The sequence below is a fragment of the Rana temporaria genome, chromosome 4 (assembly GCF_905171775.1).
Source record: "Rana temporaria chromosome 4, aRanTem1.1, whole genome shotgun sequence".
In the NCBI taxonomy this organism is placed as follows: domain Eukaryota; kingdom Metazoa; phylum Chordata; class Amphibia; order Anura; family Ranidae; genus Rana; species Rana temporaria.
In genome coordinates, this window is record NC_053492.1 from 269,822,639 (window position 1) to 269,847,878 (window position 25,240).

A 25,240-nucleotide genomic window follows, 5' to 3' on the forward strand; every position below is an offset into this window, starting at 1 on the left:
GTAGTGCTGACAGTGGTGGGCAACAGCGGGGGTGGGACCTGTTTTTCCACTTGACTTTGAGGGTCACACCAGGTTTGCAACCGTCTGTAAATTTATCAACAGTTTGGAAATTTCGGGCGATTTACAAACTGTCCATAAATGTCTGTTACAGACAGTGGCCACTTGTAAACACTATGACCACCAACCTGGCTTTAGAACATTGCATGTACAGTTCCAGAGCCGGCCAGGTTTGGAGAAGCTTGACCTAGCTCAATCGGGCAAGGGGAGGAAGTCATGGTGCCTTTTATGAACTGCAGCCAGCCAGGACTGGAAGGGGAGGACTCAGCAAGGGCCCAGAAGCGGGAGCACCACTGCCGCCATGGCTGCAGCTGCCTGAGTTGTCACCTGGGCTATCTGTTATCAAGACAATAGTGCTTGGGGGCTGAGAAAGCAACTTGGAGCAAACATGGCATAAGAGGTAGGTGCCAGTGGACGAAAAAGGCCACACAACGTCTGTGGGGGGGGGGAGTCACTGATGTAAGGAGGAATGAATACACTATGGTAAGGGGAGGACACTGATATAAATGCTCCCTTATATCAGTATCCCCCCCACCCTTGTGTATTCACTCTGCGGAAGGTGGTCTGTTCCTGATGTTCCCTCTTAAATCAGTGTCCACAGAGTTTCCCTTCTTACATCAGAGTCTGCCACTGTGTACTCTGATGTAAGGGGAGGCTCTGGTGACCAGAGACCACCTTATATCAGAGTTTCTCTTTACACCAGTGTCTCCAGCATTCCCCCTTACATCATGGTCAACAGCATTCCCCTTTACATCAGAGTTCCCCCTTGCACTGTAAAGGGGAATCTTGCAGCCTCTGATGTAAGGGGGAACTCTTTAGACTCTTGTGTAAGCGGGGTGGGAGCTCTGGTGACCAGAGACCCCCTTACATCAGCGTTCCCCTTTACATCATGGCCTGCAGCGGCCCCTCTTGCATCAGGGTTCTGCAGAGTTCCCCTTTACACTGTAAGGGTGTACTGTGTGGAAGTCTGTGGACTTTGATGTAAGGGAGAACTATTATTTTTCATTTAAAACATAAAACCAAATTGGTTTCTTTAGTCAACAATAAAATTTTTGCTCAAATATGATAATAAATCAGTCCCCCATTGCTGCTATATGCTGTATAGGCTTCTGGTTAAGTGAAGCACACATGTTTTCTGCATTCAGAGTTTTATTTAGAGAAGATGGTTCATAATGGTTTTCTTTCATACTGTATGCTTCCTTGACTTGCTCCTGTCTGTCATGCTCACTTTGACTTTCTTGACAGGGTTAACAAATCCCTTGGTCAGTGCTGTCAGGAACATTACTATTGTTCTCTTCACAGACAAAACAGCATCATATTGTCTTGCACCTCTATCCCAAAGTGTCACTCAGTATAGTTTTATTTTACCATTTGACAATATAGATACATTTATCTTGTTTTATTATTTTAAAGTTTTAGACCCTTCTTTTACTGAAGCATTTGGATCATTCTGTTACTGTAAAAAATGAATACTGTGCACTGGAATGGCACAGAAAATGCAATGTCATTATTTTTGCGCCAGGTGGCAAATTTATTTTTACAAAGGGGGACATGGTAGCTAATGGTTAACAATCCTTTCTTGTATTTCTGGGACCAGGATTTGAATCCCACCTAGGAAATTGCCTACAAAGAACTTAGGGCCAGATTCACAGAAAAAGTATGCCGGAGTATCTGCTGATACTCCGGCGTACTTTCAAATTTTCCACGTCGTATCTTTATTTGTAATTCACAAACAAAGATACGACGGCTTTTGGCTAAGATCCGACAGGCGTACGGCTTCGTACGCCTTTGGATCTTAGGATGCAATACTTCGGCGACCGCTGGGTGGAGTTCGCGTTGTTTTCCGCGTCGGGCATGCAAATTAGCTGCTTACGGCGATCCACGAAGGTACACGCGTTCGTCGTATTCTCTTACGTCGTCGCTAGTCAGTTTTTCCCGTCGCAAACATTAGCCTGCTTTTTCATGGCTTACATTTAGAACAGCCATGTTAAAGTATGTGGGTTTTTTTTTCTCAGTCCTCTTCAGTGATATACACAGTTTTGTCTAGTTTATGTTGATTTAATCACCACTTTGCAACTGCACCTCTACCATTTTTGTGATTTTATTACTGCTCCAGAGACCCACCTGACTTCAACCCCCCCCTCCCCCCCTTTAACCTTAATTCCCCCCCCCCTCACCTTCCCCTCACCTTCCTCTCTCCCCTGCCCACAGTGGTAATCATTCACAGCGCAGACATCATCACCTTTTGCATGTTAAAGTATGGCCGTCGTTCCCGTGTCGAATTTCAAATATTTATTTTTTGCGTAAGACGTCCAGGAATACGAAAGTACGTTACGCACGTCGCCCTTAAAAAAACATGTTGAGGCGCCGTAATTTCAGGCAAAAAGCACGGCGGGAAATTTCCTAACGGAGCATGCGCAGAACGTTCGGCGCGGGAACGCGCCTAATTTAAATGGTACACTCCCCATTTGAATAAGGCGGGCTTGCGCCGGACGGCTTTACGCTACGCCGCCGCAAGTTTACAGGCAAGTGCTTTGTGAATCAAGCACTTACGTCGAAAACTTGCGGCGGTGTAAAGTAAACGGGATACGTTACGCTGCCGCATTTGTACCTGAATCTGGCCCTTAATTACTTGTTTCCTTTATAAATCGAAAAACCATACTGGAAGGTGAGGTGAAATTTTTAGAAACTGGACCCTCATATATACAAGCTCCTTTGAGGAGCAAGGACTCATGTGAATGGTTCTATGTACTCTGTGAAGTACAGCAGATATACCATTTTTGCCGGTGTATAAGGCGACCGGCATATAAGACGACCCCTTAATTTTACAGTTTAAGATTTTTTGCCTGTACTCACCGTATAAGACGACCCCCCTTCCAAGGCTTCCCGACGCTTCATATTTCTTCCTTCTGGAGCCATATTCTTCTTCATTCTTGCTGGAGCTGGAGCCATATTCTTCCTTCTTGCTTGTTGCTGGAACCAATCACGACAAGCGATGTATTCTATTAATGAATACAAAGCCTGCTTGGATTGGCAGAGCCTGTAACATCATCAGCCCATGCCTCTCTGACTCTCAAAGCCAATCCGAGCAGGCTACTGTATATAGCCTGCTCGGATTTGCAGAGGTTGTTACTCCAATTCGAGCAGGCTCTGTATTCATTTGAATACATATCTCACCGGGATGGCTAAGTGGTATATACTGTATGTAGCCAAAGCTACATACAGTATTACCGCACATCCAGCAGGCATCCGAGTAGCTGACCCGGCGTTTAAGACGACCCCTGCTTTTTGGCCAGTGTAAAAGGTAGTCTTATACGCCAGCAAATACAGTAAGTGCTATACTGTAAATATGCCTGGTGTCTTCCTCTAAAGGAAGCGTACTAAAGCTGCTGACATAGAGTTAAGTCAGTATAATTTATGTGGCTTTTTTTCTGATAAATAATACCATCTGATGTTGATTTATTAATTAAAACGTGCTTGGTGTCTCCTTCTGAAACTGCAACCTACTAAAGCCACTTACAAAGTGTGCGTCAGTTTCACGCATTACTTCTTGTTTTTTTATGTGCAATGATATTTGAACAGAATGATATTATTTGTTCTTGCTTTCTACTGTTAAATGCTAAACTCATTTATTTGCATTAAAACTTTCATTTGGTCTCCCTCTAGAGCTATAGGCTACAAAATGAGCTCAGATTGTGTGCATCAAATTTTTACATTAAAGCGGTGGTTCCCCCTAAAACAAATTTCTAACAATAGATTCGTAAGACCCGTTACACTGCGGGTAGGCTGGCTTTTTTTTTTTTTTTTCGTACATACCGAGATCTCGCCGTCTTGTCCCTTGGCGGTGGGCGTTCCTAGTTGATTGACATTCCTCGGACGGGCGCATACGTGACGTCACGACTTTCCGACAGAAGCCGAACGTCATTGCGCAGGCGACGTATAGAGTCGGCTCTATACGGCGCCTGCGCAGCGACGTTCGGCTTCTTTCGGAAAGTCGTGACGTCACGTATGCGCCCGTCCGAGGAACGTCAATCAACTAGGAACGCCCACCGACAAGGGACGAAACGCCGAGATCTCGGTATGTACGAAAAAAAAAAAAAAAAAAAGCCAGCCTACCCGCAGTGTAACGGGTCTTACGAATCTATTGTTAGAAATGTGTTTTAGGGGGAACCACCCCTTTAATTAATGTGAAATAATCAGTACAGTTTCTGATTTTTTTTTTTTTTTTGTGTGAAGTAATTCACTCTAATTTAAATTTCTTGATTATAACCTGCCTGGTGTCTCCTTTTTGTCCCTCTAAAGATGCTTACATACTGTAGTGTACATGGATTCTATACAATACTTTTGGATTTTTTCTGTCAAATAATACACTCTAATATTGATGGCTGGTGTGTTCCTTTGAATCTGCAGCCCACAAACATTGCTTTCATAGTATGCACTGTGTCAGTACAATTTATATGTTTTTTTTTCTGTCAAATAATGAACTCTAATGTTATTTTCTTGATGAAACTTTTCACTGCCCATTTTTTCACATATTTTTTAAAACCCCAAACATTATATATTTTCTGATAGCAGACTCCCTAGAAAATGAAATAATAGTAGTTCCAATTTTTTTTGTCACACAATATTAGCTTAATAGTTCATGAAAAACAAAATGTCAGTAAAAAAATAAAGTCAAAGTCAAGAACAAGCTAAGTCTGCAACCAAAACTAAGCGCATCCATAAACAGGAACCTATACTAGGGCACGGACAGGAAGAGGAAGTGGAGATTGATAGGGTTGCTGATTAGATAACTGCAAACAGCTGGTCCCAGGGTGGAGCCAACATCAAACACATAAAGCAGAAAATAACCAGGATTCAAATCTAAAACAAGTTCCCTGGGGGTTCAGGACATAGGAAAACAGTCCGTGAACACCAGGTCCCAGGATCAAATCCCACACACGGCACGCACGACAATCGCAGCGTGTGTTGGAGTGAGAGCAATAATTCTAGCGCTAAACCTTCTCTGTTACTCTAAACTAAAAATTTTAACATTTTTGGCACCATTCCACGAGTGTGTGCAATTTGAAAACATGACATGTTGGGTATCTGTTTAATTGGCGTAATATCTTCTTTCACACTATACCAAAAAATTGTGCTAACTTTACTGTTTTGTTATTTTTTAATTCATGAACCTTTTTTTACTCCGTCGTATCTCTCAGAGTATCTATGCGACTGATTCATAGAACCAGTTACGCATAGATATCCCTAAGATCCGACAAGTGTAATTGTTTTACACTGTCGGATCTTAGGATGCAGTACCGCGGCCGCCGCTGGGGGAGTTTGCGTCGTAAACCAGCGTCCGGTATGCAAATTAGGAGTTACGGCGATCCACAACGGTTTTCCGCGTTCGCTACGTCGCCGCTAGTCTAGTTTCCCATCGCAAAGTTAGTCGTCATTTTGGGTGCCTTAACTTTACACAGCACACGTATGTGCTGTATAAAGTATGGCCGTCGTTCCCGCGTCGAAATTTAAAAATTCACGCTGTTTGCGTAAGCCGTCTGGGAATACGGAATTACGCTACGCGCATCGCCGTTCGAAAAAATGACGTCACTTCGCGCAAAGCACGGCGGGTAATTCAAAAGGGAGCATGCGCAGTAGGTCCGGCGCGGGGAGCGCGCCTAATTAAATGGCACACGCCCCTTTGAATTACGCGGGCTTACGCCGGAGGCCACCGACGTAAGTTTTCATTGCAGTGGGTGTAGAGAGTAGTGGTTAATGATTCTTATTCTGAATGGTCTAAGGTTATCAGTGCTGGGACCCTTACTTTTTAATATCTTAGAGGGACAAAAAGGAGACGCCAGGCAGGTTTTAATCAAGAAATTTAAATTAGAGCAAATGACTTTACAAAAAAAAATCAATCAGAAACTGTACTGATTATTTCACAGTAAAAATCAGCAAATAATGTACAAATTTGGTGCACACAATCTGAGCTAATTTTGTAGCCTATAGATCTAGAGGGAGACCAAATGAAAGATTTAACCCAAATAAGAGTTTAGCATTAACCAAAGTCAAGTCATTTCCCGACCCTCCCTCCATGGGAATGAGTATGGGGTACACCCACAGAACACCCTGCAAATTCGGGTGTTAGATGAATCGGCCTGAACTCCTGCTTGGGTCAAACCATTCACCCAACACTAACAATGACCATAAACTCAGTCTCTTTGCGGAAGATGTTATCTGTATGCTTTCCAACAATATTCCCCCCCTTGAACTGCAACGTACACACCATCAAAAAAACGACATTTTCTGTGAAGTAAAAAACGTAGTTTTTGAAACTTCAATTTTCAAAGACGAAGTTGCCTACACACCATTGTTTTTCTCACAATGTTCTAGCAAAGCGAGGTTACGTTCACCACGTTTTTCCATTGAAGCTCGCTTCATAACTAGCTTCTGGGCATGGGCGGGTGTAAAAACGTTGTTTTAAACAACGTTTTTTGCTACATACGGTCAATTTCTGTGAAGTAAAAAACTACGTTTTGAAAAACGACACATAAAATTGAAGCATGCTTCAATTTTTTTTTGTCGTTTTTCAGAAGACATAAAACGACGTTTTTCCCCCCACACGGTCATTTAAAGTGACGTTTTTAAAAACGTTGTTTTTTTTTTCATCACATAAAGTGATGGTGTGTATGCGGCATTACTCAATTTAGAGAAGCCTTCTATTACAAATTGAACCCAAATAAATCCCCAAATTTGGGCCTATGCATCTCCCTTGCTCTTAAATCACATCTTGCCAGACAGTTTACCTATATTCTGGCTCCTGAAGCAAACTGATAAGAGTTCCTAAAATTCTCTATATATTTAAAACGTTTACTATACCACTCCCTTCCTTATACCTTACCCCATTACAGAGAACCTTCACTTACTTTATATAGGGAAGTAAACTTCCTAGATGTCCTTTTCACATAATGACCAGGCCTAAAGCTAATGGCAGTATGGGACTACCTAATGTTATTCACTATTACAAAGTTTGTATTCTGGAACAAATTAAATATTGGTGGAACCCTTCCCCATACAAATTTTCTTCACAAATGGAGTCCTTCTCCTTCAAGAATAAAAATCCTCACCTCACACTCCTAACACCTAAATTAGAATTTCCTTACCCCCCCAACTGCTCTATTATTTAAAACATTATCTAAATTCTCACTGACCTTTGCTAGCTTCCACACACACCCAAAAGATTCTTCTGACCTATTGATTTTCCATAACATTTTCTTTGGGACCTTAACCTACACAATTGGAGATCAAAAGGTATTACCCAACTACCTGACCTTTACACTGATCATATTATATACGTCTTTGAGTCACTATGTGATAAATACGATTTAATGTCTTTGAATTGTTTCCAATATATCTGCATCCATCACTTTTTTAGGAAACACCCTCTGCCCCTGTATATCAATATAGCTGTGCTCATTTACCTATTTTTCACTGACAAAAAATGTTACTTAAAAAGCATATATTTCTTCTACAATCTATTGAATAGTAATGCAGACTTCTCTAACTCTATCACCATGTGTAAATGGGAATTGGAGTTAGGCATCTCACACGCTGACTCCTCCTGGAAGTTTGCATTCATCACAACCGATAGGACTACTCACTGTATAAATCAAAAAGTTGTACACCCTCACAAAATTGTATCCCTCCCCCACTCTCTGCTTGTTGAGATAATATAGTGAAATTGACTCATTAGCTCATATACTATGGAGCGACAAGACTATCTGTTCATATTGGAATAAGATTTTTACCATGGCTTCTAATATTTGGGGACCCAGGTTACACCTGATCAAACACTTGACTTATTGCAGGTTGTTATTAAACTTTCGCCCCCAGATAATAAAACTATCCTTGTCCACTTGTTTTTGCCGAAAAGCTTAGTACTATTAGACTTTCAAATTCCTTAACCCACTGCTGTATTGTTGATACTTTGCCTGTCCTAAATCACCAATGTGATATGGAAAGACTATTGACATCTAGGGATCTAACTATTACTATATTTTATAGCATCTGGTATTTATGGCCCCATGACCCTAAAGGTACACTCAAGACTGATACCTGTTGAATGCTTTTCTAACGATGACTGTTTTTTTTTTCTTTCTCCTCTTTTTGGTTCCTGTGGGTAACAATATGTTTCACTAGCTGTTCATTTAACCCTTCCCTCTCAACCTACCCCCTCCCTTTTCCCAAACCCATTACCTGTCCCCCATCTTCCTCCCTCCTCCCCCTCCCCTTCATTTGGGATGAGATTTTTGGTGACTCATATGCATCATATCCTATGAATCATCACTATTATATTATTGTATTGTATTGTAGTATTGTATTCATTCATTCACGCTAACAAATACACTGAATAATGTCCTGGCTAACAAGCTATGCTAATTAACATTATTAACTGGTACAACAAATATATTTAGCTTCTGTTAAGTTGCATGCACATTATGATCACTGATTGAAATAAAAGCTATCATGAAGTTTTTTTCTTCCTCAATGTTGAATAAAGAATGATTAATTCGGAGGTTTTACATTACATACTGCTGTTAATTTTTGTTTTACAACTCACTAATGTTTACTCATTAGGAAAAACATGACAGACAGGACAGCTCAAAAATTATTATGTTGATTTTTATTAAAACTAATAGACATTCTTAGCTAATATGCTTTATGAATCTTTCAGTTTATGACTATAAGATGTCACTAAAATAAAAAATAAAAAATAAAAAAATGTTCTGACTTGCTGCCTCAGAGTATTCAACTATGAATTTGTAAATAAAGAGGTTAGTACATTGGTTGGCCTATACTTGTGTTTCTCTTGTTATTTTATTGTATTCAATGAGTAGCATTGCTTGTATCTGTCTTTTTTTTCTCCCAATACACATTTTCTACTTGTAAAAAATAGAGGCTAGTACACTTAACTGTACTTATTCCTTAAATGCCAGCTTCATCCAAAGCCATACTCCAACACGTTTCACCCCACTCTTAAAGGGGTTGTAAAGGTACATTTTTTTTCCTAAATAGCTTCCTTTACTCCTGTAGTCCAAGGGAGGGGCAAGCACGACACTCCACACCAGGGAGAAAACCTCACATTACTGTGTGTAGTTACAGACAGAAGAACAGGAAGTGAGGATTTCTCAGAAGAAATAAGGACATTAAAAAGCAAAATCGAAGGATGAGGTAGGTGAAGGAGGACTGCACTAAGGTAAAGGAAGCTATTTAGGGAAAAAAAGTGTACCTTTACAACCCCTTTAAGGCTTAATCATGGTTAATCACGATTAAGCTCCATGGGCAAAGTGCAGCGTGTCAGTGCCATGGCTTTGTATGAAGCTGACTAAAGCTGCTTTCACCTGTTTTTTAATGACTTTGTTAGGTGTGCAGTGTTTGGGACCTCCCTCTACGCATATGTTACAGGATTATTTGTGATCTGAGTGCAAGATATGACAAAGATGCAGCCAGCAGTATCTGTATCAAAGAGGAAACATAAAACTCTGTTGCTCACTTTCTTCCCAGGTTTAATGTTTTACACAGGAATGGATCACATTACACAGATGATTACTTTCTTTATAGTGGCAGCGCAGGCCACATGCAAAAGCACATCAATTTGTATTAGCGAGTTACCAGTACTAACATTTGCGCGGATTTCCATGCGATGGAGTGTACTCACCATCGAATCGAAATCCGCGCCGAAATCCTCTGGCGATGATGTGTCGCGCCGTCCCCGTGATGATGACGCGGCGACGTGCGTGACGCAGTCATATAAGGAATTCCACGCATGCGTCGAATCATTACGATGCATGCGGGGGATCCCTTCGGACGGATGGATCCGGTGAGTCTGTACAGACCAGCGGATCCATCCGTTGGGATGGATTCCAGCGGATAGATTTGATAGCATGTCATCAAATATTTATCCGCTGGAAATCCATCCCAGGGGATAAATATCCGCGGAAACAGATCCGCTGGAGTGTACACACCATAGGATCTATCCGCTGAAACCCATTCGCTGGGATTTTTCAGCGGATGGATTCTATCGTGTGTATGGGGCCTAAGGCTGCATTCACACCTAGGCGTAGGCAATAGCGGCGTTTTCCGGCGTTTTTTTTGGCGTTTTGTTGCGCGTAAATGCGCGTTTGCGCGGGTTTGCATACAGCGTCTTCCGACGTTTTTGTACCTCGTCGTATTTCATATAATCCAATAGGAAAAATGATCATCCCTGACATCACTTGTTGCTATCCTAGGATTTTTTTTCCTCTTCCTGTGTGAATATACCTCTTCCGGGTCATCATTGTGCTTCCGACTCCACACTGAGAAAATGAGCGACGATGAGATGGCATGTATGCTGGCAGCAGCCACTGCCACCTCGTATATGCTATACCAGGGACAGAGGAGAAGGAAGAGGGCACGGAGATACTGATCCACCCTGTTATTGCCGGTCGGGAAGAGACAGGCCAATTTTGGGTCCTTTATAAAGATCTCCGAGAGCACGAGGAGAAATTTCTGGACTACACCAGGATGTCAATGAAAAGGTTAGTAAAAAGTATCTGTAATTCATTCTTTTTGACATTGTACCTTTCCATGTCCACTAAAAACCCCATTTATTTTTATTAACAGCTTCGATGAGTTGCTTGAACTGCTCAGCGGTAGATTACAGAGGATGGACACCTTTTTCTGCAATTCCATACCCCCTGTGGAGCGACTTATCATCATACTGACGTAAGGTTAAAAATCTTTGTCAAATTTATTGTGCTGATATACGTTTTTTTTTTTTTTTTTTTCCAAAATGATGCTCTAGTGCCCATAAAATAAATAAAAATCAAAATTGTAGAAAACCCAAAAGAAAGCTACCGTATTTTCCGGGGTATAAGACCACTGTGTGTAAGACGACCCCCTAATTTTACATCCAAAATGTTGGTTTTGTGATATACTCACCGTATAAGACTACCCCCTTCCTACTATTCATGACTCGCCTCACGGTGCCACCATTACATTCCATACTGTGCCCCATTACATTCCAGACTGTGCCCCATTACATGCCAGACCTGCCCCATTACATGCCAGACTGTGCCCCATTACATTCCAGACTGTGCCCCATTACATTCCAGACTGTGCCCCATTACATGCCAGACCTGCCCCATTACATGCCAGACTGTGCCCCATTACATGCCAGACCTACCCCATTACATGCCAGACTGTGCCCAATTACATTCCAGACTGTGCCCCATTACATGCCAGATTGAGCCCCATTACATGTCAGCCTGCCCCACTACATGTCCAGGACCTGCCCCATTACATGATCAGACCGTGCCCTTACCGTTGCGAATCGTGGCCGTACGTTTCTTCAAAAGCCTGCCTCCTACATCTTCTGTTTCGTCATAGGCGAACATTCAGCGTCCTATGAGGCACTGTGTTCAGTGTTCGTCTATCACGGAGGCCCTCTCGTCCGAGGACGAGAGGGCCTACGTGATAGGCGGACACCAAACACACCAAACACTATTGCATACATTACCCAATACTAATATATTTGTATATGCATCGAATATTAAAAAACACACGTTTTAGAAGGTCAACATTTTTTTATTTTTTTATACAGAATATTCAAAACTATATTCATCAAATTTTTTATGTGTTTTTTTATTTTTGTCAACAAAAAGAAATCAAGCCAACGTTGCTCATAGAAACAGTTTTTTATTAATTACAGATTTTGGAAACTTTTAGGGGATTCCCCTGTGTCATCTACTGACATGCCAGCATGTATTGCTTGGCCAAAACGTGACCAGTTGGAAGTAGACGTACTAGCACGCGGCCAACGGGAAGGTGGCGTTGCTGGTGGTGGTGGTGGTGGTGTTGGTGTAGGTTGGCATTGTAAGGTGGGAGTGTAGGCAGGTGTGGGTAATCAGAATAAGTCGATGTTGTCCGAGAAGGGTAATAAGTAAGGTAGGTTGTGTCGGCAGATGAAGTGTTTGGGAAGTCGAAGGATGGTAGGCAGAAGGTGTCGTCTGTGTGTGTGTGTAAGGTGAAAGTGTTTGGGTAGTCTGAGGAGGGTAGGTAGAAGTTTGTGTCTGCAGGTGCGTGAAATCAGGAACTGTTGTGGTAAGTAAGAGTAGTGTATGCAGAAGGGGTGTTGGTAGATGAGGGTGGTAGAAAGTGATTGTCGTCTGAGTCAGGTAGGTGGAGTGGGTTAGGTAGGTGGCTGGGAAAAGGTGTGCTGTGAAGTGAGGAAATGTGGTGCTGACAGATGTTGCAGGGGGTGGGTAGCATAGGGACCATAGGGTGGTGGTGGTTATGGGATTGGTAGGGTTCCTCTGGTGGTATGAATGTGGCAATGTACCATATGGTACCTGCCAACATATCATCTTGTAGCCTTTTCCGGAACCCTGTCCATCAGCTCCCCCAGACATTTGGCAGACATGTGTCCCTATGAACGGTTAGTACCCATTCTCTCTTTCATGTCTGCCATTATCTCTAGCATTAGTTTCACATTGGGGTCTGGATCCGGAGCCTTCCTTCTGTCCCTCTCTCGCAGCTACACGCGGTAACGGCCTTGGTGTGGACTCCTCCTCTCCCACAGGTGTTGCCGTCGTGGATTGTGACGAAGTGGCCAACTGGCTTTCCGGCTCCAGACCCGCCAGTTGCCTGATCGGCAGAATTTATGCTGCAGGTATCCATCCCGACAGGGGCGGTTGGAGCTGCTTCTCCCAGCTGTTTTCAGTGCTGAAAATATAAATGAGTTATTATAACTTACGTATAATTTCGTTTACTGTCCTTAGTACAGATAATAGTTTTACCTCGCCAAAGTCAATGAAGGTCTAAGGAATTCCAATTCCTTCGCATGGATATATTCCTTCGGGCACATGCCGACGATCCACTCCTGGTATTCCTTAGAACTCTCAAATAGCGTGTATAGGCGTCACGAATACTCTTCCACTTATTTTTCTCATTTTAAAACTGTCAAAAACGAAATAAAATAATATATATTATTGTCTTTGTAGGTATTATCGACTGGACAGTCTCTAGGAAGTCTACATTATGCCTTCCGTATAGGCAAGTTTACAGCGAGTTACATCATACGTGACACTGCTCGCTATAATGGGAGGTTCTCCAGGAAGTAGTGTTCAAGAAACCTACTGCACAGGAATGGGCCACAGATTGCGGAGGTATACTGGCAACGCTGCAACTTTCCCAATTGTGTCGGAACAATAGATGGGAAGCACATTAGGATTGTGAAGCCCATGACAAGTGGAAGCGAATTCTTCAACTACAAGAAATACTTCTCATTTGTATTGATGGCTGTGGCTGATGCAAACTATGTTTTACATACATAGACATTGGGTCATATGGCAGCAGCGTGGACTCAACTATCTTTGGGAACTCTTCTTTGGTCAAATGCTGCGAACAGATGGTCTTGACCTACCAGAATGCAGTCCACTCCCAGGCACAAATGGCCCTCCCCTACCCAGTGTATTTGTGGGTTGATGAGGCCTTTTCTTTGGGGACAAATCTCCTACGGCCTATTCGGGTCATAGTTTAACAGAGGAGAGGAGCGTATTCAACTACCGCCTAACCAGAGCAACGGCGAGTAGTTGAATGCGCTTTTGGTATACTTGCCAATAAGTGGCGGCTCCTGCACACTCCCATAGTGTTTAAACATGCAGAATGCCGTCACTGCTGTCAAAGCTGCGTGTGCCTTGCACAACTTTGTGAGGCAGCGCGATGGCTTTGATTTTGAAGAGCGCGTTTCTGAGACTCTGCAAAGAGCTCAGTTGACTGGTGTCCGTGGGAAACAGGCAGGGTTCATATGTCCGCGTTCATATGTCAGTATGCGGCATATTTCATGTCTCCTGCAGGACAGGTACCATGGCAGCTGGATTCTATTTAATTATTAACATTATTCTTTTTTTGTGAATATGCTGTTGTGATAAAATAAAAATATTTGATTTATGTATAAGAAGTCTCATGTTTATTTTATTTTGATATTTTTTTTAACTTTTGGTGAATTTTCCCTATGATATCAAATCGGGGTCAGAGTGTCAGGATGGGAAGAACAACTCACCGGGTCCTGCCTCAGTGGGAACATTAGGGTTGGTGTTACTAGGATGGGGAGTATCCCCCCAATGGGGCACTGTACTGTATTATTCACTGATAACAATGATGGTATACTAATCCTCCTAGGTGAATAGTATACCATCATTGTTATCAGTGAATACTACAGTACAGTGCCCCATTGTTGTTGTCAATGGGGGGGGATAGTGCGTCATGACATTGGAAGGTGTTGTGTCCCAAAGGGCCGGATAAAGGCTAGCAAAACGGCCAATCTGCACTCGTGCAGCAGCATAGGTGCTTACAAAAGGTGGTGGCAATAGATATTTTATTTAACCACTTCAAGACGGCCGTCAGCACATATACGGCCACAGGGTGTTTCTACTTCTGTGGTGGTCCGTATTTGTACGGCTGACCCTTCCCTCGTTCACCACGCGCGCTCCTGAGCGCCCAGCGGGGAACTTCTGTGCTGGCCGTGTACCTTGGACACATCAAATGACAGAACACTGTGAAAGACACATTTGAGTGACCGTTTAATAGAAAATCTGTGCGGCCAATTAGAGATGATCTCATATGTAAACAGATGAGATCATTTCTCATTGGCGGCTAACAAAATGACAGCGTCATGTGAGGGAGAGAGGAGACCGATCTGTGTCTCTTGCAAATAGTGACACAGGTCTGTCACCTCCCCAGTCACCCCCTTCCCCCACTGTTAGAACACTATATTGAGTACACATTTCCCTTCCTCACCCCCCTAGTATTAAGCAATTCCCTCCCCCAGTCACATTAGTGCAAAAAAATGTGAAAGGCGTTAAAAATTGTGTCAAAAGTGTACGATGTGTCCAGCCATAATGTCACAGTCTTGAGAATATACCTACAGAATAGTCTTCCTGTAGATAAAAGTCAAAAACCATAGGTTTACAAACATTGAATTTCCAAAAAAAAAAAATATTATCTACTTATGTTCATTTTTACTGTTTGCAGGAGTTTACCTTTTTTATCCGTATCTGTTATTTGGGTCCAGGTTCTGGTAAATCTGAGAGCCAATTTGGTCCCATGCCCTCCTCCGAACGGTTCGCAGACTGTAAGATGGATGCTTAATGTCATGAAGGCAGGGGGCTCCTTGACCCATCCTGATACATTTTTCAGGGTCTAGGAGGGAGAGGGTTTCATCCATGTCGTGAATCCATGCTGCTGTGTGATATACTCCTATGGAAAATGGTGATTTTTGGACTTCCTGTTTGAAATTATGTACTTTTTTTTTACATTTCCTGTATTCAATTTGAGCAGCAGAGGCGTCAAAACGCTTGTACAAATGCTTGTTGTCGCGCAATACGCGCGTATCGGGCGTTTTACATTGATTTCAATGGGAAACAAAAAACGCTCAAATACGCCCAAATCGCGCGATTTGCGCGACAAAAAAGGGTCCGGAACTTTTTTTGGCTACGGGCGTCAGGGCGCATCAGCGTGCAGATGTGAACCATCCCCATTGCCTTTCATGTATTTTCGTCCCTCTGGCATCTGTGAGCGTCGCGCTACAGGCGACAAAACGCCAAGGTGTGAATGGGCTCTAACAAGAAAATAAAAAAAACAAAGTGTGACTAACTTGTATCAAAGAGGAGACACACTATGGCTCACTTGCTTCCCAAATTGAATGTGAACTCGTTGTTTTTAGTCTCCTGAAGCCGCGCTACTATCATTAGGCTCCCTCTAGCTGCAGCCTACAAATAGCATTACTGGGAGGTTTATTTATTTACTTGCTACACATATCCACAGTACGTGAGGCATTAGACAGACCCCTGTCCAGCCAGCACCCATTACAGGAAACACCGGATAGACTAGGCCTTGTACACACGAGCAGTCATGTCCACTGAAAAATGGTCTGCGGACCGTTTTCAGCGGACATGTCCTGCTGGGAGCTTTTGGTCTGATGTGTGTACACACCATCAGACCAAAATCCCCGCGGACAGAGAACGCGTGACGTAGAAGACACCGACGTTCTCTGACATGGAAGTTCAATGCTTCCACGCATGCGTCGAAACAATTTGACGCATGCACGGGATTTCGGACATGTCCGATGAGTCGTACTAACCCTCGGACATGTTTCCAGCGGACAAGTTTCTTAGCATGCTAAGAAACTTTTGTCCGCTGAAAACCTGTCCGCTCGGCCGTAAAACGGTCCGTTAGGCCCGTACACACGACCGAACATGTCCGATGAAACTAGTCCCACCGACCAGTTTCATCGGACATGTTCGGTCGTGTGTATGAGGCCTCAGAGAACCTTAAAGGATCACTAAAGGAAAAAAAAGTTTTTTGCTGAAATGACTGTTTTACAGGGTAAAGAGACATAAAAGTTAACTGATTCCTTTTAAAAACGATTAAAAATAGATAAAAATCAATCATATAATGTGCCTCTTAGATGCATAACAAAACTGAAAGTAGTTTAGTCTTTGCATGTTATTTTTATGCCTCTGTGCTGGACAGTGCCATAGAGAGTCATGGCAGGAAAAACTAACCTAAACTCTCCCATGACTTTTTTCATACGGAGCCAGAAAACCAGGAAGTGCTCAGAACAGAGCAGTTTTTCAGCAACATCAAGCAAAAACGAGCAATGTGGACATGAAACCAGGACTGCAGTAAGGTAAAGGAAGCTATTTAGCTAAAAAAAAAAATTCCTTAGTGACCCTTTAAGTTTTATGAGGTTACAGTATTTATAGCTATACCATCACATTTCTTCACATATTACAACCATTTTGATTTAGATGACCATATCAGAGATTGCATGCTCTAATTAGGTGGTGGATCAGAAATATTTCTCTGTCAGGAATTTTCATAGGTGAACTTTACTTTTAAAGAGAATGATCAAGGTTGTTTCTGAATTAGACCTAAAACAATGTATACGTATACTTACTGTAGATTTTTAACTACACATACATACACCTGCATAGGTAAGGTTACATTCGGCAAGGCATAATACATTTTACACACATATTCCAATGTTCTGGTAAACACAGTAGGCAAAAATGCATCCTGGGATAAATGCAGATATAAGTTACACATCTGAGCTACAAAAATTCTCATCTTACCTAAATTGTTAAGGCTGTATGGTTAGTTTCTATTCATTCTCAATGCCACAATGATGGCACACAGTGTGAGCTACCATCTTCATATCCATGTTATGGCATAACACTGTAGTACTGGCCAGATATCTTATGTCTATACTCGCATATTAGCTGTTTGGATATTTTGCAGTACACACGATAGGTTAACCAGAGGACAATGGTCTGATGGACTGTTTTAATCGGTCCAAACCGACTGTGTGTGGGCCCCATAGGTTATTTAGCCACCGGTTAGAAAAAAGCCAACTTGCTTTAAATTTAACCGATGGATTCCTAACCGATAGGTCAAAACCGATCGTTAGTAGGCACAAACATCGGTTAAAAATCCGTGCAATTCTCAGAATCAAAGTCGAAGCATGCTTGCAAGCATTGAAACTTCATTTTTTTCAGCACGTCGTTGTGTTTTACGTCACCGCGTTCTGACACGATCGGTTATTTGTGTGTGGGCGCGAGGGACCATCAGTCAGCTTCATCGGTTAACCGATGACAACGGTCCTTCAGACCGTTCTCATCAGAAGGACTGATCGTGTGTATGAGGCTTTACTCACTGCTCTTAAAAATATAGTAAATATGATATGGGTGCATGCCTTGGAGCCAGGGATGGCGGATTTTCTAATCCCTTAGTTTGCAGTGTGATTGCCAATTTCTGCTGAATTTAGAAGCTATAGAGGACCCAACAGCTCCCTGACACTACATAGAGACCCCTCCATACCTGTACACTTGGCAGATGGCCAAGGGCAAACTCAAGCAGCCCACAAACACCCTCCTGAGACAGACACACCAATATTCAGCACGCTTATCGGAAAGCATTTTATTGTTGTGGGTCAAATGATTTCAAAACTGGCTAGATAAGGAATTATACCTCATTGGGCACTTCCTTGACAAAAAAGGCATACTTTATTCAGCAACCTCAAATGTCAAAATTAATCATTTTCTTGCATCCTTGCTTGTTCACAGGGAGTGACCCAGAGAGGTGGTATATAACGATTTGTAGATTGAGATCACAGATGAAGTCTGGAATGAGTGGACCTTTAGAATACTGTACATAAGGGCATTTTGAAATTTCAAAAAATTGTAACTACGGTAATTATAAGTTTCTGTCACCTTGGTATCTAGCCCCAGACAGGCTTTCTAAAATGTATCCTGAGAATCTTTGTCATGCTTCTGAGGCTATGGTAAGAATGAAATAGGAACTTGCCCCAAGGTTTGGATCTTTTGTGTGAGAGTGCAGAATTTATTAATATTCAGTAAAAATAACCAATATTCCTAAAAAAAGAAAAAAAAAATACAAGTGGGCCCCTTTAAATCAACCTGTTGTCATAATTCCCAAACATGTGCAAACTCTTATATACCACATGTTTTTGGCAGCAAACATATCTATCTAATATATCTGTTGATGGTTAAGCTCTTTAACTTCTTTGTGCCTAAAAGCCGCGTACACACGATCGGTCTGATGGACAGTTTTTATCAGATGAACCGATCGTGTGTGGAGACCCATCGGCTTGTTATCCATCGGTGAAAAAACTAGGAACTTGTTTTAAAATTATCTGATGGTTAAAAAAACCGATAGAAAAAAAAACGATCGTCTGTGGGCACCTTCATCGGTTAAAAATCAACGCATGCTCAGAATCAAGTCGACGCATGCTCTGAAGCATTGAACTTCATTTTTCTCAGCACGTCGTTGTGTTTTACATCACTGCGTTCTGACACGATCGTTTTTTAACTGATGGTGTGTAAGCAAGACTGATGAAAGTCAGCTTCATCGGATATCTGACAAAAAAATCCATCAGATCGTTTTCAATCGGATGAACCGATCGTGTGTACAGGGGAATAGGGTAAAACAAATCTAAATGCCTAAGCTCAATTTTGCATTTGTTGACATGTATTAGTAAAACTGTACATATCATCACAACTACTTTGTACATCCAGGTGGACTATACCTTGTGTTTTTTTCGGGACAAATTGACATTTAATTTGGTGGAATGGTAAAATGGTAATGGATATCTTCTGATTTTCAATACATTTTTTCAAAGAAAAACTGCCCAAAATAGTAAAAAGAAAAATATGTTTGTAAGTTTAACTGTATATTTCTTGCTACTACCATAACATACCACCAAATAATGACCCAAAATACATTCTCCTGCTTTCGATGATCACAGCGATACCACATATGTGTATGTTAGTTGTCTTTTTGTACCCGTAGTACAGCCCAGAAACAATAATGTACACTTTGCTTTTTTTTTTAATCCAACCTAAAACACACTGACACTGACACTAATACTAATTTAAAAAAAAATACTGTCCAAAAAATACTGACCCAGGCCTTTACCTTGACCTTTGACCCTGACCTTAGACCATGACCTCCGATCCTGACCTTAACCCAAACACTAACCCTGGCACTGACCTAGATCAAATCTTGATCTAGGTATTTGATCTTGATCTAGGTATTTAAAAAAAATATATACAGGCATACCCCGCTTTAAGTACACTCACTTTACATACACTCGCGAGTAAGGACATACCTGTGAGTGTATGTAAAGTGCCTTACAAGCACTGTACAGACATTTTGCAGCCGCAGTAGAAAGAGCTGAAGCTCCGAGAGCATACCCCACCTTGTTCCAGTGTGCCCATGACACCCCCACTACAGCCCCTGAGACCTTAACTACAGCTCCTAACAACCCCACTACACCCTATAAGTGAAAAAAGGTATTGTTTCACTTTAAGTACATTTTCGTTTTACATACATGCTCTGGTCCCATTGTGTACTTAAAAGTGGGGTATGCCTGTATATATTTTTATAATTATTATAAATACATACTAGCCCTGAGAAAGGGAAGGCAATTACCCTGAAACATATTGGCTTCAATACATCTATGCTTTTATCTTCAATAAAAAACATAAAATTCATCAAGTGAGACATTTTTGGACACCAGGCACTCCTCTCCAATCACCCAAGTGCATTAAACCACTGTCATAAAGAAACCGGTTATGGTACTTGTATATATCATATGTAAATATATGCTTCCTGTATAATAACTGAATTATACTGTAGTTGAATTTCTTCTTGGATTCAAATGCTGTTATTTTATTTAATGCTTTTAATGTACAATTACAGGATGTGGATCTGGGAAATGGTCACTGGAGATCTCCCTAAGTAACTGAACATATTGACACCTAAGTGAGACTTATGCTATCTGCTGCCCAAGGGGGCTATCCTCTTATGTCAGACTTCCCCATCCATCTCCCTGGTTCTGTGTTGTTTCAACCCCCCCTTCGTGTAGCTTGATGTCTTTGGTATATATATATATATATATATAGATATATACACAGCGGCCAAAATAAGTATGGGGACACATCACCACCATTTTTCTAGGTAAATATATTTCTAAAGGTGCTATTGACAAGGAATTTTACCACATGTTGGTAGCAGCCCATGCAATCCATACATACAACAAAAATAAGTTATGTGTAGTAAAATGAATGACACAGGGAAAAAGGGAGGTGCACACAAGAAACATCTTATGATGGTAAAAGAAAAAAAAACCTCTAAAGACCCTTGCAACCTTATTGTTGCAAAGCATTCTGATAGAATTAGTTACAGAAGGATTTCTAAACTTCTGAATGTTCCAGTGAGCACTGTTGGGGCCATATTCCGGAAGTGAAAAGAACATAATTTCAGCATAAACCAGCCACGACCAGGTGTTCCCTGCAAGATTTCTGACATAGGAGGGAAAAGAATGATCAGAAGAGTTGTCCAAGAGCCAAGGACCACTTCCAAGACCTGGAATTAGCAGGTGTAATTGTTTCAAAGAAAAAAATATGTAATGCACTCAACTGCCATGGTCTGTATGTACATTAAGCACGAAAGACTCTATTGCTGAAGAAAAAGCATGTTGAAGCTTTTTTAACCGCTTGCCACAGCCGTTTTACGGCGGCAGGTCGGCTCAGCTGTGCAAAATCATGTAATATAACGTGATTTTGGCGCGTGCGCCCCCTGTTCGCCCCTGGTGCCGATGCGAGTGCCTGGCGGGCGCGATCACCGCCGGGCACCCGTGATTGCTCGTGAAACACACAGCTCACGGTTCTTTCAGGGGGAGAAATGACTGATCGTATGTTCATACAATGTATGAACAGCAATCTGTCATTTCCCCTAGTCAGTCCCACCCCCCTTCAGTTAGAACACAATGAGGGAACATAATAACCCCTTGATCGCCCCCCAGTATTAACCCCTTCCCTGCCAGTGTCATTTTTACAGTAATCAATGCATTTTTATAGCACTGATCGCTATAAAACTGCCAATGGTCCCAAAAATGTGTCAAACATGTCCGATGTGTCTGCCATAAGGTCGCAGTACCGATAAAAATCGCTGATCGTCGCCATTACTAGTAAAAAAAAATATTAATAAAAATGCCATAAAACTATCCCTTATTTTGTAGACGTTATAACTTTTGCGCAAACCAATCAATAAACGCTTATTGCGATTTTTTTACGAAAAATATGTAGAAGAATACGTATCGGCCTAAACTGAGGACATTTTTTTTTTATAATTTTTTTGGGGATATTTATTATAGCAAAAAGTAAAAAATAAATAATTATTTTCAAAATTGTCGCTCTATTTTTGTTTATAGCGCAAAAAATAATGATTAAATACCACCAAAAGAAAGCTCTATTTCATGCCACGTGGCATGACCGCGCAATTGTCAGTTAAAGTGACGTAGTGCCGAATCGCAAAAAGTGCTCTGGTCATTGACCAGCAAAATGGTCTGGGGCTGAAGTGGTTAAAGTTTGCTGCACAACATCTAGACAAGCCTGTGAAATATTGGGAGAAGATAGTCTGGTCAGATAAGACCAAAATTTAACTCTTTGAATGCTATAATACACACCATGTTGGGAGGTCAAATGCAACTGCACATCACCCCAAAAACACCCCCATAACAACAGTGAAGTTTGGAGGTGGGAACATCATGGCGTGGGGATGTTTTTCAGCATACGGTACTGGTAAATATCAGTGAAGGAAGGATGAATACACAAATGTACGAAGACATTCTTGATAAAAATCTGCTGCCATCTACCAGGATGATGAAGATAAAACAAGGGTGAACATTTCGGCAAGACAATGATCCCAAACACAAAGCCAGAGAAGCTCTCAATTGGTTTCAAATAAAGAAAAAAAAAGCTGCTAAAATGGCCCAGCCAATCACTTGACTTGAAGCCAATAGAAAATCTATGAAAATAACTAATGATCAGAGTTCATGGAAGAGGCGCATGGAACCTTTGTTTGTGTGGAAGAATGGGCAAAAATCACCCCAGAGCAATGCATGTGACTAGTTTCTCCATACAGGAGGCTTCTTGAAGCTGTCATTACCAACAAAGGATTTTGTACAAAGTATTATTATGGGATTTGTCAAACTCTATGTGCCCCTACATTCATCCCAGAAATATATTTTAGTTACTGTGCTTCTGGAACATTGATACATGTTTGCATAATATATTTTGTCTTGTTGATTATACCTTGCTTATGCAAGCATATGTATTATACATATACAATGGCTTTATGTCTAAGTCAGAAACCAACTTGATCACTCTTCTGAAAAGCAGAGTTCTTCCATGAAAAGCATTGAGACACAAATACCTCTTATCCACTACCTCATTAGGGAATGCAATATAGTTTAAACCAGACTAAACTTACTGTTAGGGATGAGCTTCGAGTTTGAGTTGAGTTGGGAGAAATCTAAAGTGTTAATTTTAAAGGCTAATATGCAAGTTATTGTCCTAAAAAGTGTTTGGGGACCTGGGTCCTGCCCCAGGGGACATGTATCAATGCAAAAAAAGTTTTAAAAACGGCCGTTTTTCAGGAGCAGTGAATTCTTATATAGGTGAGGCGGGGCCACCCGTCACAAGACCCCGCCCCCTCTGACGCAAAGGGGAAGCCTGGGCTTCCCCAGTGATGTAGCAGAGGGTGCGTCAGTGGGGGACGGGGTCACGTGATGTGTGGCCCCGCCACAACTATATAAGAACTGTCACTAGCTCCAGCCGCGTCATTCGCCGGGCTGTCTCCGGTGGAGACAGGCTGCCGACGATGCTGCGCTCTGAATCCCGGACCTGGATGATCTTCTCATCGCTGGACCCCGGCGGAGAGGAGATCACCCGTCGCTGCATACCGACAACGTTGGAGCGGGGAACGGGGATCGAGAGTGGATTACCACCGCTGGATTTATTTATTTTTTATTTTTAATAAAGGACTTTTTTCCACGGTGTGTGTGTTTTTTTACAATTATTTACACTTCCTTCGTGAAATGGTAGGGGTACATTACCAATTCACATAGGGGGGGCAGGATCTGGGGGTCCCCTTTGTTAATGGGGTATTCCAGATTCTGATAATCCCCCGCCCGCAGACCCCCACAACCACCGGCCAGGGTTGTGGGGATGAGGCCCTTGTCCCATGTGCCCTGGTACGGTTCAGGAGGGGGGGGGCGGGGTGCTCTCTAGTCCCCCCTCTTTTCTACGCCCTGCGGTTTGGATTTTTTGGGGGAACTCCACGCCATTTTTCTTTTAAATTTGGGATGGGGTTCCCCTTAAAATCCACACCAGACCAGTAGGGTCTGGGATGGATATTTGGGGGCGGGGTTCCCCTTAATGTGCATACCAGACCTGAAGGGCCTGGTAATTGAATTTGGGGGGACCCCCACACTTTTTTTTTTATGAATGAATTCTCTCTGAATTGCTGGGAGCCGACAATTCATTATAGCCGCGAGTCATTTTTAAATTACTTTTTTTCCTTCAGAAATTACACTTTGTGCAGAGACAGTTCTAAGTACGGGAAACATGCACTATTTCACATGCATACTTTACAACCCCCCTAGGTACTAAATTTGAAGGAAAATGTCACTATTACTGTTTCACTTTAAGCATTATTAAATTCACCGCTCCCGGAAAAACTAACGTTTTTAAAACTTTTTTTGCATTGATACATGTCCCCTGGGGCAGGACACAGGTCCCCAAACACTTTTTAGGACAATAACTTGCATATTAGCCTTTAAAATTAGCACTTTAGATTTCAAACGTTCAAGTCCCATTGACCTTAATGGGGTTCTAAAGTTCACACAAACATTTGGTGTGTTCGCAGGTTCTGGTGTGAACCGAACAGGGGGGTTTTCAGCTCATCCCTACTTACAGTATCTCACAAAACTGAGTACACCCCTCACATTTTTGTAAAATGTTTATTATTACTTTTCATGTGACAACACTGAGAAAATTACACTTTGCTACAATGTAAAGTAGTGAGTGTACAGCTTGCATAACAGTGTACATTTTCTGTCCCCTCAAAATAACTCAACATAGAACCATTAATGTCTAAACAGCTGGCAACAAAAGTGAGTACACCCCTAAGTGAAAATGTCCAAATTGGGCCCAAAGTGTCAATGTTTTGTGTGGCCATCATTATTTTTCAGCACTGCCTTAACTCTCATGGGCATGGAGTTCATCAGAGCTTTACAGATTGCCACTGGAGTCCTCTTCCACTCCTCCATGACAACATCACAGAACTGGTGGATGTTAGAGACCTTGCGTTCCCCCACCTCCTGTTTGAGGATGCCCCACAGATGCTCAATAGGGTTTAGGTCTGGAGACATGCTTGGCCAGTCCATAACCTTTACCGTCAGCTTCTTTAGCAAGGTAGTGGTGGTCTTAGAGGTGTGTTTGGTGTCATATCATGTTGGAATACTGCCCTGCTGCTGAGTCTCTGAAGGAATGTAATCATGCTCTGCTTCAGTATGTCACAGTACATGTTGGAATTCATGGATCTCTCAATGAACTGTAGCTCCCCAGTGCTGGCAACCCCAGACCATGACACTCCCACCACCATGCTTGACTGTAGTTGTAATCCTCACCTGGCTGCCGGGCCACACACTTGACACCATCTGAACCAAATTGGTTTATCTTGGTCTCATCAGACCATGGCGAAGGCCTGTTCTGAGTGGAACCTGTCCTGTTAA